This window comes from Oncorhynchus nerka, linkage group LG12 (genome assembly GCF_034236695.1).
Source record: "Oncorhynchus nerka isolate Pitt River linkage group LG12, Oner_Uvic_2.0, whole genome shotgun sequence".
Lineage (NCBI taxonomy): Eukaryota > Metazoa > Chordata > Actinopteri > Salmoniformes > Salmonidae > Oncorhynchus > Oncorhynchus nerka.
Window position 1 is genome coordinate 80,585,882 of NC_088407.1, and position 16,560 is coordinate 80,602,441.

Sequence of the window (16,560 nt, forward strand, 5' to 3'; positions counted from 1 at the left end):
ACCGCTAGTAGTCCAGCACCGCTAGTTGTCCAGCACCGCTAGTAGTCTAGCACCGCTAGCTGTCCAGCACCGCTAGTTGTCTAGCACCGCTAGTAGTCTAGCACCGCTAGTAGTCCAGCACCGCTAGCTGTCCAGCACCGCTAGTTGTCCAGCACCGCTGGTAGTCCAGCACCGCTAGTTGTCCAGCACCGCTAGTTGTCCAGCACCCCTGGTAGTCCAGCACCGCTAGTTGTCCAGCACCCCTGGTTGTCCAGCACCGCTGGTAGTCCAGCACCGCTAGTTGTCCAGCACCGCTAGTTGTCCAGCACCGCTAGTTGTCCAGCACCGCTAGTAGTCCAGCACCGCTAGTTGTCTAGCACCGCTAGTTGTCCAGCACCCCTGGTAGTCCAGCACCGCTAGTTGTCCAGCACCGCTAGTTGTCCAGCACCGCTGGTAGTCCAGCACCGCTAGTTGTCCAGCACCGCTAGTTGTCCAGCACCGCTAGTTGTCCAGCACCGCTGGTAGTCCAGCACCGCTGTAAGCGCCAACTCCAGAAGGAGACCAAGTATGACTGGTAGGGAAAAGCAATCCAATAAGGGAAACAGACACCTGCAGGAAGGATGGAGTGACCTATTTCCATTTAGTCCTGGTGGTAGATTTCTCTAATGGACACTAGGAGGAGGAATCTGACCACAGTGTTGGACAAAGAATAGAGTTACTGTTGGTTAAATGGGAGCAAGCCAACGGCATCTTTCTGCTTGACAACTTTACAATGAGAGGGAGGTTCGAGTGAGTAAAATCTAATTTGATTTGTCACATGCACTGAATACAAGGTGCTGACCTTACCGTGAAATGCTTATTTACAAGCCCTTAACCACATATGCAGTTTTAAGAAAATAAGAGTTAAAATGTGTGTGTGTGTGTGTGTGTGTGTGTGTACCAACCTTCGAGGAGTTGGAGATAAAAGACAGGCAGAATGGAAGGGAGAGTATCTCTCCGTTTCAATGATGATAACAGTCGCCCCATCCTTTCTCATGGTGCCATCAGTCTTACGTTACTGTGCCATATTGTCCTCAGACACTTACAACTCCAGGAACACAGTTCACAGATAAGATATGACTAAAGGGTAAAGTATACTCATGGACTGTCCCCCAAACAGCGCCACATTACTTATATAGTGTAGGACAAGTAACAGACTTAAAAATGGCCAGTGCATTCGGAAAGTATTCAGACCCCATGACTTTTTTTTTTGTTACGTTACAGCCTTATTCTAAATGGATGAAATTGTAGTTGTTTTCATCAATCTATACACCATAATGACAAAGCAAAAACAGGTTTAGACATTTTTGCAAATTTACACAAGTATGTGGACCATTTACTCAGTACTTTGTTGAAGCACCTTTGGCAGCAATTACAGCCTCAAGTCTTCTTGAGTGTGACGCTACAAGCTTGGCACACCTGTAATTAGGGAGTTTCTCCCATTCTTCTCTGCAGATCTTCTCAAGCTCTGTCTAGTTGGATGGGGAGCGTCGCTGCACAGCTATTTTCAGGTCTCCCCAGGTTAAAGTCCGGGCTCTGGCTGGGCCCCTCAAGGACATTTAGAGACTTCTCACGAAGACACTCCTGCGTTGTCTTGGCTGTGTGCTTAGGGTCGTTGTCCTGTTGGAAGGTGAACCTTCGCCTCAGTCTGAGGTCCTGAGTGCTCTAGAGCAGGTTTTCATCAAGGCTCTCTATACTTTGCTCCGTTCATCTTTCCCTCGATCCTGACTCGTCTCCCAGTCCCTGCCGTGGAAAAACATTCCCACAGCATGATGCTGCCACCACTATGCTTCACCATAGGGATGGTACCAGGTTTCCTGCAGATGTAATGCTTGGCATTCAGGCCAAAGAGTTCAATCTGGGTTTCATCCAGAGAATCTTGTTTCTCATGGTCAGAGTCCATTTTGGTAAACACCAAGTGGGCTGTCATGTGCCTTTTACTGAAGAGTGGCTTCCATCTGGCCACTACAATAAATGGTTGTCTTTCTAGAAGGTTCTCCCAACTCCACAGAGGAACTCTGGAGCGTGACCCGAGTGACCATCGGGTTCTTGGTAACCTCCCTGACCAAGGCACTTCTCCCCCGTTTGCTCACAGCGGCCAGCTCTAGGAAGAGTCTTGGTGGTTACAAACTTCTTCCATTTAAGAATGGAGGCCACTGTGTTCTTGGCGACCTTCAATGCTACAGACATGTTTTGGTACCCTTCCCCAAATATGTGCCTCTATGGACAATTCCTTTGACCTCATGGCTTGGTTTTTGCTCTGTCATGCACTGTCAACTGTGGGACCTTATATAGACAGGTGTGTGCCTTTCAAAATCATGTCCAATAAATTGAATTTACCGCAGGTGGGCTCCCAATCACGTTGTAGAAACATCAAGGATGATCAAAGGAAACAGGATGCACCTGAGCTCAATTTTGAGTCTCACAGCAAAGAGTCTAAATACTGTTTTTGCTTTGTCATCGGGGTATTGTATGTAGATTGATGAGGGGGAAAAAAATTCATCCATTTTAGAATAAGGCTGTAACATAACAAAATGTGGAAAAGGGGTCTGAATAGTTTCCAAATGCACTGTATGCCAAACAAAAATCATTGATTTCAAAGGTGAATAAACTATACAACAAAATGACAACTTTACAAAAACACATTTTCTGGAAGAACAGATGCCAAGATTGGTAACAGAATTTCTGTCAAATCCCCCTCAGTTTTTTTATTCCCACGTTTTCCAAAAATGTAAATATCCGCTCCGAATTAAGATTCAACGATGTCTGCGGAAAGAAGGGGGTGTCAGCTATGACGTGACACATTGAAAAACATCTATTTTGATAATTTAAGTGGATTTACATCCTGTAACGGAATTGCGAAAAAAGGAATTTCATCATGGGTTCCGGATCTGTACAACAAATAAATGCATAATGATGGATATGAATGTCATTCTCTTCACGGTGAAGTATCCTAAATAGATACACAAATATAAATATGCAAAATCCTCTTTGTATATATGGGTATTATTCTACACACCTGGCTATTATTTTAATGAGCTCTGACCCCAAACAAGACCAAATTTGGATGGCACAGACCAAATCTGAACCAATCCTAGAAGTTAAGAAAATTTCGAAGATAACGCAGAGACAGAGGACGACAGGTCAATAAAGTACTAAGGATCAAGGGAAATGGTGGATTTTCTGTAACAGGGGATTAATGCAGAGACATGGGAGGAATTTGTCTATATATTGAGTCTGAAACAGGATAGTTGGTATTTGGCCATTGGCCCAGTTTTATTGCAAAGAATTCTAATTGGTCAACCACAGGCTAGGGCGGGGTTATAAACTACATCCTGTCTCTTTGTTCAGGAGAGAATCACTGAACACATGAACATCTACCTCCCCGCATGATTCGTCCTATTTGAATAAGAATAAATCCATTTTCCTTTCCCTAATTTGCTTTGGGGGTCTGTGTTATTGAAGAGTAACATCATCTGCTAACAAAGTCTACCTTTTCACAAGTTTGGACATCAAAGTACAGCACAGTAGAGTTCAGTATAGTAGAGTTCAGTATAGTACAGCACAGTAGAGTTCAGCACAGTAGAGTTCAGCACAGTAGAGTTCAGCACAGTAGAGTTCAGTATAGTACAGCACAGTATAGTACAGCACAGTAGAGTTCAGTATAGTACAGCATAGTAGAGTTCAGTATAGTACAGCACAGTAGAGTTCAGTATAGTACAGCACAGTAGAGTTCAGTATAGTACAGCACAGTAGAGTTCAGTATAGTTCAGCACAGTAGAGTTCAGTATTGTACAGCACAGTAGAGTTCAGTATAGTACAGCACAGTAGAGTTCAATATAGTACAACACAGTAGAGTTCAGCACAGTAGAGTTCAGTATAGTACAGCATAGTAGAGTTCAGTATAGTACAGCACAGTAGAGTTCAGCACAGTAGAGTTCAGTATAGTACAGCACAGTAGAGTTCAGTATAGTACAGCACAGTAGAGTTCAGTATAGTACAGCACAGTAGTTCACAGCAGTATAGTACAGCACAGTAGAGTTCAGCACAGTAGAGTTCAGTATAGTACAGCACAGTAGAGTTCAGTATAGTACAGCACAGTAGAGTTCAGTATAGTTCAGCACAGTAGAGTTCAGTATAGTACAGCATAGTAGAGTTCAGTATAGTACAGCACAGTAGAGTTCAGCACAGTAGAGTTCAGTATAGTACAGCACAGTAGAGTTCAGTATAGTACAGCACAGTAGAGTTCAGTATAGTACAGCACAGTAGAGTTCAGTATAGTACAGCACAGTAGAGTTCACTATAGTACAGCACAGTAGAGTTCAGTATAGTACAGCACAGTAGAGTTCAGCACAGTAGAGTTCAGTATAGTACAGCACAGTAGAGTTCAGTATAGTACAGCACAGTAGAGTTCAGTATAGTACAGCACAGTAGAGTTCAGTATAGTACAGCACAGTAGAGTTCAGTAGAGTTCAGCACAGTAGAGTTCAGTAGAGTTCAGCACAGTATAGTTCAGCACAGTAGAGTTCAGTATAGTACAGCACAGTAGAGTTCAGTATAGTACAGCACAGTAGAGTTCAGTAGAGTTCAGCACAGTAGAGTTCAGTAGAGTTCAGCACAGTATAGTTCAGCACAGTAGAGTTCAGTATAGTACAGCAAAACACAGTAGAGTGTAGTCCATTATAATATATTCAACTTGAAATCATTGGTCACTTTAATAAATGGAGCACTAGTTACTTTAATAATGTTTACATATCTTGCATTACTCATTTCATATGCATATACTGTATTTTATACAATCTATTGTATCTTAGCCTATGCCGCTCTGTCATTGCTCATCCATATATTTATATATTATTATTCATTTCCTTTACTTAGATTTGTGTGTATTAGGTATTTGTTGTGGAATTGTTAGATATTACTTGTTAGATATTGCTGCACTAGAAGTACAAGCATTTCGCTACACTCGCAATAACATCTGCTAACCATGTGTATGTGACCAATACATTTAATTTGATTTCAACTCGTGTGCTGTACTGTACAGTACTATATTTTTCTTTGCTCTACAGAACTCAACTTTGGTTTGTGACTACTATGACCTCTCATTGTAGCCAATTCAACTGCAGAAATTCTGTTAACAATTTTTCACAAATTCCATTACTGATTTTTCAGTAATTGCCTTACCGATTTTGTAATGGAATTTCGAGGTTTAAACACTTAATAATTCATAAACTAAATTGATATCAGTAAAAACACTAACTAATTGATAGGCCGACCTTTACTTGTTACTTTGTGAACTTTCATTATCCCTCTCCTCACGAGGGAGAGAAATTAGACAATATCTTCAAGATGTGGGTTTTTGGTAACAGATTTTCAAGGCACAAGGCAACGTTGTTGATATTAGTTGGCAAGGGTCTTCCCTTCAACATTGTGTTTATATGTATATCCATAAACGTTTAAGACTTTTTCTGAGAGAGGTTTTCTAAGACCCATTTTCCATCTGTTTGACCCAGAAATCAAAGCCTTTACTTATTCCTAAATGGTTGAAAAATTGACATTACCACATTAAAAAAAAGGTGTGTGGTGTACTAGAACAGTCTGCAGCGCCCGGCCTCACCCTAGTAGACTCTGAAGTGAAATGTCTACTGTTTGCAGATGATCTGGTGCTTCTGTACCCCAACCAAGGAGGGCCTGCAGCAGCACCTAGATCTTCTGCACAGATTCTGTCAGACCTGGGCCCTGACAGACCTGGGCCCTGACAGACCTGGGCCCTGACAGACCTGGGCCCTGACCGTTAATATCAGGAAGACAGAAATGATGTTCTAAAAAAAAGTCCAGTTGCCAGGACCATAAATACAAATTCCACCTAGACACTTCTGCCCTCGAGTGCACAAAAACATATACCTACCTCAGCCTGAACATCAGCACCACAGGTAACTTCCACGAAGCTGTGAACGATCTGAGAGACAAAGCAAGAAGGGCCTTCTACGACATCAAAACTAACATAAAATTTGACATCCCAATTAGGATCTGGCTTAAAATACTTGAATCAGTTATATAACCCATTACCCTTTATGGTTGTGAGGTCTGGGGTCCACTCAACAACCAAATTGAGACTCTGCATGCAGAATTATGCAAAAACATTTGTATACAACATAAAAACACCAAATAATGCATGCAGAGCATAATTAGGAAGATTCACGCTAATGATCAAAATCCAGAAAATAGCCATTCAATTCTACAACGACCTAAAAATAAGTTCCATAACAAAGCCCACACCTACAGAGAGATAAACAGGACAGCAACACAATCAGACACAACCAAATCATGAGAAAAACTAAAAGATAATTACTTGACACATTGGAAAGAATAAACAAAAAAACAGAGCAAACTAGAATGCTATTTGGCTCTAAACAGAGAGTACACAGTGGCAGAAAACCTGACCACTCTGACTGACCCAAACGTAACGAAAGCTTTGACTCAGTAAGCATAGCCTTGCTATTGAGAGAGGCCGCCATAGGCAGACATGGCTCTCAAGAGAAGACAGGCTATGTGCTCACTGCCCACAAAATGAGGTGGTAACTGAGCTGCACTTCCTAACCTCCTGCCCAATGTATGACCATATTAGAAACACATATTTCCCTCAGATTACACAGATCCACAAAGAATTTCAAAACGAATCCAATCTTGATAAACTCCCCTATCTATTGGGTGGAATACCACAGTGTGCCGTCACAGCAGCAAGATGTGTGACCTGTTGCCACAAGAAAAGGGAAACCAGTGGAGCACCAACACCATAGTAAATACAACCTTTATTTAATGGTATTTATTTTCCCTTTCATATTTCAACTATTTGTACATTGTTACAACACTGCCAACAACCTTTGAAATGTCTATACATATTGTTTTTACTTGTGTGTGTAATATTTACTGTTCATGGTTTATTTTCCCTTTTCTTTTTTGTCTATTTCACCTGCTTTGGTAATGTAACCATATGTTTCCCATGCCAATAAAGCCCTTTGAATTGAATGTAAGAGTCTGTGTCAGGCAGCTTTGGGAGCTCCAGTTCCAGCACCCAGAACTATGTTTTCTGGTTATCACTGCAGAATAATTGCGACAGTAGCAGTGAAAGAGAGAGAGCCCTGAGGTTATGGTCTTTGGTGTGGAGGAGGAGGAGTCAGTGAATCAGTCAGGTTTTACACATAAAACCAAACAGCGAGTGTAACTCCAAACTGAAGATCCTCAGGAGGATAGAGTGACCCAGGCTCAATAATTAAAAACAAAGGCAGGATGCTCCCTCACACAGATTGTCACCAAACTAGGTAGGATGACTTGGGCATGGGCAGAAACAAATAGGTTCAATTGAAACAGCACAAACAGCTGCTCAGAGGAAAAAAGGTCTGTCCCGTGTACAGCTGGAAGACCCTGGAAAGACCTACTTACATAAATAATTTCTATTCCGCAACAAAGCCTCCTTCACTCACGCCGCCAAGCTTACCCTAGTAAAACTGACTATCCTACCGATCCTCGATTTCGGCGATGTCATCTACAAAATGGCTTCCAACACTCTACTCAGCAAACTGGATGCAGTCTATCATAGTGCCATCCGTTTTGTCACCAAAGCACCTTATACCACCCACCACTGCGACTTGTATGCTCTAGTCGGCTGGCCCTCGCTACATATTCGTCGCCAGACCCACTGGCTCCAGGTCATCTACAAGTCCATGCTAGGTAAAGCTCCGCCTTATCTCAGTTCACTGGTCACGATGGCAACACCCATCCGTAGCAACGCTCCAGCAGGTGTATCTCACTGATCATCCCTAAAGCCAACACCTCATTTGGCCGCCTCTCGTTCCAGTACTCTGCTGCCTGTGACTGGAATGAACTGCAAAAATCGCTGAAGTTGGAGACTTTTATCTCCCTCACCAACTTCAAACATCAGCTATCCGAGCAGCTAACCGATCGCTGCAGCTGTACATAGTCTATTGGTAAATAGCCCACCCATTTTCACCTACCTCATCCCCATACTGTTTTTATACTGTTTTTTTATTTTATTTATTTATTTACCTTTCTGCTCTTTTGCACACCAATATCTCTACCTGTACATGACCATCTGATCATTTATCACCCCAGTGTTAATCTGCAAAATTGTATTATTCGCCTACCTCATGCCTTTTGCACACATTGTATATAGACTGCCCATTTTTTTTTTTTTTTTTTTTTTTTTTTTTTTCTACTGTGTTATTGACTTGTTAATTGCTTACTCCATGTGTAACTCTGTGTTGTCTGTTCACACTGCTATGCTTTATCTTGGCCAGGTCGCAGTTGCAAATGAGAACTTGTTCTCAACTAGCCTACCTGGTTAAATAAAGGTGAAATAAAAAAATAAATAAAAATAAAAAAATACAAAACATATATTTGTTTAAATATTTTTGTTGATACTTTTACCCCTTTTCTCCCCAATTTCAGTCTTGTTCCATCGCTGCAACTCCTGTACGGACTCAGGAGAGGCGCAGGTCGAGCCATGCATTCTTCGAAACGTGACCCTGCCAAGCCGCACTGTTTCTTGACACACTGCTTGCTTAACTCGGAAACCAGCCACACCAATGTGTCGGAGGAAACACCATACAGCTGGCGACCGTGTCAGCGTGCATTGCGCCCGGCCGCCACAAGGAGTCACTAGAGCTCGATGGGACAAGGACATCCCAGCCGGCCAAACCTTCCCCTAACCCGGACGACGCTGGGCCAATTGTGCTCCACCTCATGGGTCTCACGGTCGCGACACAGCCCGGGATCGAACCCGGATCTGTAGTGACGCCTCTAGCACTGCGATGCAGCGCCACTCGGGAGGCCTACTTAAAACATGTCATTTTGTTTCCTGCTCAGGCAGTGGAGACTTCATTCCTGTCCCGACAGACACAGCACCATTCACTTTACTGTCTCTGTGTCTCTTTCCGATCTATGTGTCTCGATCTCTACGGTCTTTAATATGGCTCTGTCTCTCTACTCTGGTTCTACTGTCTCCAGTCTTACCAGAGAACATCAGTTTGGAGCAGGTGGGGCTGCTCTGTATCCTCAATCAACTAGACAAATAAGCACAAAAACAGGCAATTGTTTTTCTTCTGTTTTCTTTCAACAGCTGGAGAAGGAAACATAGAATGTATGTAGTAGCCAGAGGTAGCTGATTGGACTGCCATGTGTTAAGCCGGACTGTACCATTTTAGCCGTCTTATGTGACGATTTCGCCGTCCTTGACAAAATGTCCACGTTGTGGGCAAATTCGTAGGCCATAGACGATTGTCAGACGTCTTGGCCCGTTCAGCGTGACAGAGTCTACGTCCTGGCCCGTTCAGCGTGACAGGGACTACGTCCTGGCCCGTTCAGCGTGACAGGGTCTACGTCCTGGCCCGTTCAGCGTGACAGGGTCTACGTCTTGGCCCGTTCAGTGTGACAGGGTCTACGTCCTGGCCCGTTCAGCGTGACAGGGTCTACGTCCTGGCCCGTTCAGCGTGACAGGGTCTACGTCTTGGCCCGTTCAGCGTGACAGGGTCTACGTCCTGGCCCGTTTAGCGTGACAGGGTCTACGTCTTGGCCCGTTCAGCGTGACAGGGTCTACGTCTTGGCCCGTTCAGCGTTACAAGCTGATCCCGGTGACTGACCAATAGGAACATGGCCGGCACGGAGTGTGCACACAATAATACAATTATTGTGAATAGTTAGAATAATATAATACTGTAGTTTGATTTAAACGTTTTCATGCTGTGCAAGAAGAGTGATTTCCCTAATAATGTTGTTTATATGATACATCTGAAATCAGGCTACCGGATAGGATTTTAAGAAATGCACAAAACGACCAATCAAAATAGAATGTTCTACTACAGGCGCTGCTGGTGCTGGCACATTGGCAGATCAAATACACCGCTGCAGAGGACGTAGCCTACGTTGGCTGATGTAGCCTCTCAAGGTAATCGCAGAATGTGACGACAGAACTGAAGCGAATCGTACAATCTGGTCAGGTTGATATCAAGATTTCGCACAGTGTGACGTGATGATCGTAAAAGACGGAATCCGACGTACAGTCTGCAACGGCCTTTAGGGGGCTGCATGTCTATCCACCAAGCTACCAGATCCTGTCAGCCATAAGGCCTAGTGTTACAGCTGATCCCAAACCAGGTAGAGCAACGAAGGCATAAACTACAGCTTCACTAGTACTCCTTAAACTATTAGGCATAATTGTGTGGAGGAAACTACCACTGGGTTATTGCATTAGCCTACAAGGGTAAACTTCTTTTCCAGGTAATTCAATCAAACAGGTATTCAGGTCGAAATATGGACAGTATGTTAAATTGAGTTATATAAGAAAATATGACGATATCATCTGCACAAAGTAATTGTATGTCTTTAGTTCAGAATAAAACGTGCAGAGATTTCCCCTGCCTCTTGTCCATGATAGAAATGAAATGGAAGGAAAGCCACAGGGAGGGAATTGTTGGCATTCCTGAACACTGAAGCAAACAGGATGAAAGGTCCCCAACAAGCAAACATATAGGCCTGCTGCAACCTGGTCTCAGAGCATATCCTATTATTCTGTATGTAAATCCCAGACAATCCATTTAGTATGATATGTTGTTTTGTATGGTTATGCATTAATTTGTGGATGTCCATCACATGTATCTTATGATATGTTACGAATTTACAATGTGTATTATATACTGAACCAGAATATAAAACACAACATGTAATGTGTTGATCCCATGTTTCATGAGCTGAAATAAACGATCCCAGAAATGTTCCATACGCACAAAAAGCTTATTTGTGTGACATATCAAGAAGCTGATTAAACAGCATGGTCATTACACAGGTGCACCTTATGCTGGGGACAATAAAAGGCCACTAAAATGTGCTGTTTTGTCACACAACAAACAATGCCACAGATGTCTCAGGTTTTGAGGGAGTGTGCAATTGACATGCTGACTGCAGGAATGTCCACCAGAGCTGTTGCCAGATAACTGAATGTCCATTTCTCTACCACAAACCGCCTCTGTTGTTTTAGATCATTTGGCAGTACGTCCAATTAGCCTCACAACCGCAGACCACATGTATCCACACCAGCCCTGGACCTCCACATCCGGCTTCTAATTTCAGTTTCCCAAATGTATATTTACTATGCTACGTCTAGGTTATGAGACCAGGCTGGACACACACACACACCTCTCTTCTACCACATTTCCTAGTTCTATGCTAGTTGTATCCTTCTATACCCATTTCTAATATTCTATTCGATTTCTATACAGTCTCCCCTTCAACAGCCTACATGTCTCCCCGTGCAGAGTCATTTAATTCCAGAACAGTAGTATAGCATGGTTATAATAGAATGCCAGATTTAATTCCAGAACAGTAGTATAGCATGGTTATAATAGAATGCCAGATTTCATTCCAGAACAGTATTATAGCATGGTTATAATAGAATGCCAGGTTTAATTCCAGAACAGTAGTATAGCATGGTTATAATAGAATGCCAGATTCCATTCCAGAACAGTAGTATAGCATGGTTATAATAGAATGCCAGATTCCATTCCAGAACAGTATTATAGCATGGTTATAATAGAATGCCAGATTTAATTCCAGAACAGTAGTATAGCATGGTTATAATAGAATGCCAGATTCCATTCCAGAACAGTAGTATAGCATGGTTATAATAGAATGCCAGATTCCATTCCAGAACAGTATTATAGCATGGTTATAATAGAATGCCAGATTCCATTCCAGAACAGTATTATAGCATGGTTATAATAGAATGCCAGATTCCATTCCAGAACAGTAGTATAGCATGGTTATAATAGAATGCCAGATTCCATTCCAGAACAGTAGTATAGCATGGTTATAATAGAATGCCAGATTCCATTCCAGAACAGTATTATAGCATGATTATAATAGAATGCCAGATTTCATTCCAGAACAGTAGTATAGCATGGTTATAATAGAATGCCAGATTCCATTCCAGAACAGTATTATAGCATGGTTATAATAGAATGCCAGATTCCATTCCAGAACAGTATTATAGCATGGTTATAATAGAATGCCAGATTCCATTCCAGAACAGTAGTATAGCATGGTTATAATAGAATGCCAGATTCCATTCCAGAACAGTATTATAGCATGGTTATAATAGAATGCCAGATTTCATTCCAGAGGACAGGAAGCCTAAAATAAGAAGTCAAAAAAAGTGTGACCCCTTCCAGAATGGAAGTGATGATGTTCTAGGGAAGACATTTAGTAATGCGCAACTTAATCACAAATTGAGCATGCTGGCTGCTGTTATTAGGTTTGAAAAACATACCACTTCCAGGTGGCATTTGACACGAGAGACCGCATCCTACAGTAAACTTGGTGCCAGTCTTTTCTTTACGGAAAGAACGACTATAGCCAACTGTAATGATAACAAGTACTGCACTAGCTGGTGTATGTAAATGCATTGGAACGAAACAGTGAGGGGAGAGTCATATAAAAAGCAAAACGTCGATGAGCCAGAGGCATTAAATAACGATGAGAGGGTCAAATTAGTGCTCACAAAATGTAGAATAAACATCAGCCATTATAGTAAGAAGGATCGATACATTGTTCCAACAAAATGCATCTCTGTCTCAAGTTTGTAATGTTGCCTATAACCGATAGCGGCAACATTCTGACAGCATCGCTAGCTAAATTGTAGGCACAGGAATTGATCGGGTCCGGGTTGTTTTGAACAACCAACCGTTGACCACACTTTAATCAGTTTTGAAATACTGTTTGAAAACATATATTGCAAACATAGAACGAGTGAATACATTTTATAACATTCGTGTAGCCTAATATAGTTTAGAAATGTTGGAATAGCAGGACAGAATAACTTCGTCCATGCGCGCAGAGGAGGTGGATCAGTTAAATTAGTGGCAAGAGAAATGACAAAGAACGAAAGCAGAGATGTAAAATGCAGCTTTTGAAATAAACTTACCTTTCAATGAGAAAAACTAATCCTAACTCATTTAAAACAAAAAGTATTATCCGATGAAGTTGTATCCAAACGCTTTAGTATATCCAATTTATCGTCAGCAAATGCAGGCTAAAGTTTGAAATAAAGACGGTGGCAGAGCTGCTTCGTCGAGCGCCACATTTATATGCCTTGGATCAGTAACAAGTAGCCTAGGATTACATGTGCAATTGTTGGAAAGACGGCTTCAAATCACGGATGGCGGGGGTTCGTTTAGATTTGACATCATTTCGTTTTTGTTGTAATAGCAAATGTTCTTCAGTGAAAATATCCTTAAATTCATGTTAATTATAATAATCCAAACATTATCGTACAGATATTCCGTTGCTCTTTTGATATGTAAGAAAAATACTATATAGAACGTACTGATACCCCTCAAGGACCAATAGTTGGTATCGCTAACGGCTGTCTGTCATTCCATTCCTCTCGTCCCATTCCCGATTGTAGCAGTGCAGCAGTATTTTGGAAGCCTGGTGGCAGTGAAGAGGGAAATACTACCGGCTCTTAGAATACCCATTCGTAGGAAGCGGGTTCAGCCTAGGGACATTAACGCCCTATAGGTTTAGAGTTTCACACAATAAACGGGTCCGCTTGGTTTTATATGCATAAATCATAGACTTTGGATAGGGAGAAGCAAATAACAGACTACCTTTTCCAACAAAGAATAACAGAATGTTCTCAGAATGTAGACGTTCTACTACAGTAAGCTTACCCACTTGGGAGAGTAGGAGGCTACAGACTACACAAGTCTGAGCATTGTAGAAGTGGATCAGTTTTAGAGAGAAGGTGTCTGTCTGTATTTTCCCATTGTGGAGAAGTGACATGGTGTGGCCCTACTACTCTTGTTACATAGGGCTCTGGAGGGCCATAAGACTTTCTCCTGCTAGGCCAGAGCTTCTTCCCTTACAGCAGGTCAAGAAATAATATGGAACAGAGACAGCATGCCTCCTACATGGTACCCTGTTCCCTATATAGTCCACTACTTTTGACCAGAGCTCAATAGGGCCCTGGTTTAAAGTAGTGCACTAAATAGGGAATATTGGATGACATTTGGGACACAAACAGAGTTAAGGAACCGTATGGTGGGGACTCTTAAACTCTTAAGGTGAAACAAAGACGTAGTTTGAAAATAATGCAACAACATCCTGCTAGTGCACATAACCTACACAGTATGCTATACATGTGACAGTATTTGTATGTGTCCAAGACTGGGTTAAGGCTCATGCACCAGATATTCTCCCCAAGCTCTGTGCAAAGCCTGGGGATGAGTTTAGACTGAGTTTGATGAAAAGGAACCCTCGAGGAGTATGTCAATACATGTGTAATACTTCCACGGCATAGAGTTAGTCATTCTATGAATCATATCACAGCCCTAGCTGCAACACCTACCTAAGAGAGAAAATGTCTGCAATACCAAATGGCACCCTATTCCCTACATAGTGCACCTGTGGGCCCTGGTCAAAACGAGTGCACTATATAGGGAATAAGGTGCCATTTGGGATACAGACATCCCCTGTCTTGCCCTTTCCAGTATGATTAAGCATTTGCAACGTTGTCAACAAGGAGTGGGTTGTATCACAAATGCCTCCTTATTCCCTATATAGTGCAGTCATTTCGACCAGGGCCCATAGGGTAGTATGTAGTGCACTATATAGGGAATAGGGTGCCATTTGGAAAGAACGGCGATCTCTGATTGGGACACACTGTGATACCGTTGTTGCTCTGTTGACCTGTAATTAGGGTTAGGAGTTGAGGTCCAGACCAACCATAGAAATATAATTACCAGAACAGGCAAAGTCCCTCAGACCACCATTAATTTATACATTATTGGGAGTGCTCGTACTAGTAATTCAATTTCTATGGACCAAATCAAATGCAGACAGCCTGCCTGTCAGTTTAGAGAAATAGAGTGGCCAACATTAAAGGGGCATGGACTGAAGTACGCCTTCTAAGGCCTCCCTAAGCCCCTTTGGCTCTGCTCGGGTCACAATGCTTTGATGTGACTGTAGAAAAGCTGAGACCTTAGAACTACAAAAGCCACCGAGACGATCCACCCCCAGGACACATAGATCACAAATCTCCGATCTCTGTCCTGTCTGTCTCCACCACGGAACTCCTCAGGTTACTCACTCTGTTATGTCGAGGGAGGGAGGGATGGTAACAGGTCAGGAACACAAGCTAATTCATTAGAACAGGATCCAGTGACAAGATGAGAGAGAGAACTTGTATTTTCTCTGTCAATACAGTTGTTTTCTACCATATTCAACAGACTTTTACAACAGGCTTACTGTCCTGCAATACACACACACAGACACACACACACAGCACATGCACTCTACACACAGTACATTGTAATTTTGTTGTATGGTGGTATTATATTTGTATTTGTATGTATTATGGATCTTCATTAATTGCCAAGGCAGCAGCTACTCTTCCTGACATCCAAATGCATTAAGACAGTTACATCACACAAACAACAAAAAATACATCATATAACACGATTACACCACTAAATATTTAGAAGACAAAATGTATACCACCAACAAAATACAACAAAATTGCAATGTAGTGTGGAATAGAGTTTGATGTAGTCATGGCTCTATGTAGTAATGTGTGTTTCCTGGAATGTGTTCTGGACTTGGGGATTGTGAAGAGACCCCTGGTGGCATGTCTTGTGGGGTATGCATGGGTGTCCAAGCTGTATGCTAGTAGTTTAAACAGACCCCTGGTGGCATGTCTTGTGGGGTATGCATGGGTGTCCAAGCTGTGTGCTAGTAGTTTAAACAGACCCCTGGTGGCATGTCTTGTGGGGTATGCATGGGTGTCTGAGCTGTGTACTAGTAGTTTAAACATACCCCTGGTGGCATGTCTTGTGGGGTATGCATGGGTGTCTGAGCTGTGTGCCAGTAGTTCAAACAGACAGTTCAGCACTTTCAACACGTCAATACCTCTCACAAAGACAAGTAGTGATGAAGTCAATCTCTCCTCCACTTTGAGCCAGGATAGATTGATATGCATATTATTAATGTTAGCTCTCTGTGTATATTTAAGGGCCAGCCGTGCTGCTCTGTTCTGGGCCAACTGTAATTTGTCTATGTCCCTCATTGTGGCACTTGACCATACCCAATTGAAGTCGGAAGTTTACATACACCTTAGCCAAGTACATTTAAACTCAGTTTTTCACAATTTTATCAACAAACAAAAAAATCCCTGTTTTAGGTCAGTTAGGATCACCACTTTATTTTAAGAACGTGTAATGTCAGAATAATAGTAGAGAGAATTATTTATTTCAGATGTTATTTCTTTCATCACATTCCCAGTGGGTCAGAAGTTTACATACACTAAATTAGTATTTGGTAGCATTGCCTTTAAATTGTTTAACTTGGCTCAAACGTTTCGGGTAGCCTTCCACAAGCTTCCCACAATAAGTTTGGTGAATTTTGGCCCAATCCTCCTGACAGAGCTGGTGTAACTGAGTCAGGTTTGTAGGCCTCCTTGCTCGCACACGCTTT

The 16,560-nt window shown here is 42.2% G+C and overlaps 1 protein-coding gene across 1 annotated transcript in view; it reads right to left on the reverse strand.

Annotated features, from left to right (window-relative positions):
* LOC115138759 (FERM domain-containing protein 6-like) overlaps positions 1 to 13,482 on the reverse strand; it is a 65,305-nt gene extending 51,823 nt beyond the window's left edge. The window contains exon 1 of the mRNA XM_029675954.2: positions 13,013 to 13,482. The gene's annotated coding sequence lies outside the window, so the exon portion shown is untranslated. The remainder of the gene's footprint in view (positions 1 to 13,012) is intronic.
* Positions 13,483 to 16,560: the final 3,078 nt, after the last annotated feature.